Source organism: Mandrillus leucophaeus, unplaced genomic scaffold, assembly GCF_000951045.1.
Source record: "Mandrillus leucophaeus isolate KB7577 unplaced genomic scaffold, Mleu.le_1.0 Scaffold651, whole genome shotgun sequence".
In the NCBI taxonomy this organism is placed as follows: domain Eukaryota; kingdom Metazoa; phylum Chordata; class Mammalia; order Primates; family Cercopithecidae; genus Mandrillus; species Mandrillus leucophaeus.
The window spans coordinates 513,816-516,829 of record NW_012107042.1 but is presented as its reverse complement, the minus strand read 5'-3'; positions in this window follow the sequence as shown (position 1 = coordinate 516,829).

The following is a 3,014-nucleotide window of genomic DNA, read 5'->3' as shown; positions in this document are numbered from 1 at the left end:
GCTGGGACCACAGGCACCCGCTACCTCGCCTGGCTAGTTTTTTGTATTTTTTTAGTAGAGACGGGGTTTCACCGTGTCAACCAGGATGGTCTCGATCTCCTCACCTCGTGATCCGCCCGTCTCGGCCTCCCAAAGTGCTGGGATTACAGGCTTGAGCCACCGCGCCCGGCCTACACTATTCTTCTGCCTCAGCCTCCTGAGTAGCTGGGACTACAGGCGCCCGCCACTGCCCAGCTAATTTTTTGTATTTTTAGTAGAGACGTGGTTTCACCATGTTAATCAGGATGGTCTCTATCTCCTGACCTCGTGATCCACCTGCCTCGGCCTTCCAAAGTGCTGGCTCAGATATCATTTTTAACCTGTATATATGACCCCACTCACTAGCGCCCTGACAAAGTGGTTGCTTGGGGAAAGCTATTTTTGGAAAACTTCTCCAACGATAACTTATAAGGTGTAAAATTGTCACATTTGTCCGGAACATAATCTAGGGAAACTGTCATACAGTTCCCAAGGATATTTTCCTTTACCTGAGGCCCCTTTCGAGGTATGGCTATTGGATTACTCCAGTTGCCACCCTTGTCTTAAAGGAAAAACTCAGCTGAATTAAATTTAGCAGCGTTTCATTGTGCAAGAACTATTGGCAAATCAGGTGGTCTCCTCAGCCAGAGCAGGCTCAGAGACTCCAGTACAGCCACGTGGCGGAAGAAGATTTACAGACAGAAAGAGGAAAGTGAGGTACAGAAACAGTGGATTGGTTACAGCTCAGCATTTACCTTATTTGAACAGAGTTTGAACAGTACGCCACCTTTGCACTGGCCAAAATACAGTGACTGACACAAGAGTAGTCTACAGTCTGCTTACAGCTTCATTTAGGTTAGAGTTCGCAACGTACAGAGAAATCTTTAGGCCAAACTTAAAATACGTAAGGAGGCAGCTTTAGTCTAAACTTGATTTAACACTTGCAAATATACAAATATGTTCTCGTAATGATTTGCATGTTTTCTCACAGGGTAAAGGCATTTCCATGCAGAAAAGCAACAGCCTTAGGAGTAAGTAAAATTCCCTTAACCAATCCCTTACTCACATTTTACAATGTGTTCATCATCTATAGTTACCTGGGTTAATAAAATACATAAATGCAGCCCATTGTGGTGGCTCACACCTGTAATCCCAGCACTTTGGGAGGCCAAGGCAGGCAGATCACTTGAGGTCAGGAGTTTGAGACCACCCTGGCCAACATGGCGAAACCGCATCTCTACTAAAAATACAAAAATTAGCTGGGAGTAGTGGTGCATGCCTGTAGTCCCAACTGCTTGGTAGGCTGAGGCGGGAGGATAGCTTGAACCCAGGAAGCAGAGGTTGCAGTGAGCCGAGATCATGCCACTTTGCTCCTGTTTGGGCGACAGAGTGAGACCCTGTCTCAAGACAAAACAAAACAAAATAAAAACGCATAAATGGAATGATCAAAACTCAAGGCTGGGTAAGGTGGCACACGCCTATAATCCCAGCACTTTGGGAGGCCAAGGCAAAAGATCACTTGGGCCCAGGAGTGTGAGACCAGACCAGGCAACGTAATGCGACTCCCATCTCTACAAATAATAGAAAAAATTAGCCAGGCAAGGTGGCATACACCTGTGGTCCCAGCTACTTGGGAGGCTGAGGTGGGAGGATTGCTTGAGCCCAGGAGGTCAGCACTGTAGTGAGCCATGATCATGCCACTGCGCTCTAGCCTAGGCAGCAAAGTAAGACCCTGTGTCTTTAAAAAAAAAAAAAAAAAAGGCCAGGTGGGATGGCTCATGCCTGTAATCCCAGCACTTTGGGAGGCCGAGGCGGGTGGATCATAAGGTCAGATCCTGGCTAACACGGTGAAACCCCATCTCTACTAAAAATACAAAAAAAAAAAATTAGCTGGGTGTGATAGCGGGTGCCTTTAGTCCCAGCTACTCGGGAGGCCGAGGCAGCAGAATTGTGTGAACCCAGGAGGCGGAGCTTTCAGTGAGCCGAGATCGCGCCACTGCACTCCAGCTTTGGCAAAGAGTGAGACTCCATCTCAAAAAAAAAAAAAAACACCACACAAAAACTCAACTGGGAAAATTAACTGAGGCTTTTAAAATTCCTTAGCCAAAAGCTGTTCCTTCCACTGGTTCTGCTTCGTCTGACGTTGACCCCTTTTGGTAAGCACCACCTGGGAATTTCGAATCTCCATTCAAAATCACAATGGCAGACGTATGAAATTGTCTCCAAAAACCTACATCTGTAACAGTAAAAGGAGACAGATTCAGATATTACAATGATCTTATGACACAATTATAAATTACATATTAGTGAAAGAAGCTTTTCACAGTGAGCTCCTAGGAAACTAAAACTGCAAGGATCACAAACATCAGCCATCAGGTTTCATCTATCAGAAATAACATTAAAAACAAAACTCAGTGGGGCGCAGTGGCTCACACCTGTAATCCCAGTACTTTGGTACGCCCAGGTGGGCGGATCACAAGGTCAGGAGTTCAAGACCAGCCTGACCAACATGGTGGAACCCCGTCTCTGCTAAAAATACAAAATTAGCTGGGCGTGGTGGCACATGCCTGTAATCCCAGCTACTCAAGAGGCTGAGGCAGGAGAATCGCTTGAACCCGGGAGATGGAGGTTGCAGTGAGCCTAGATCGTACCACTGTACTCCAGCCTGGGTGACAGAGTGGGATTCCATCTTAAAAATAAATTAATTGAATTAAAAACAAACACAAACAAGAAAACTCTCTTCAACCAAAATGGAATGGACCTTATCAGATATTCCTTAGTAGCCCTTTGTGATAGTGACAGGAGGCAGTCAAATGCCTAGGCAGATAAGGGTGGGTCACTGGTGAAACCCAACCTTTGAACTGAAGACAGTGCTGGGTAAATCCTTGGATAGGATTGAGAACTTGTCTTCCTGTTTGGTGTGCTTTCCTCTGATTGATCCCCACTCTTCACCTATTTTACATATACCTACCTTTCCTAATTTCATTTTTTACACT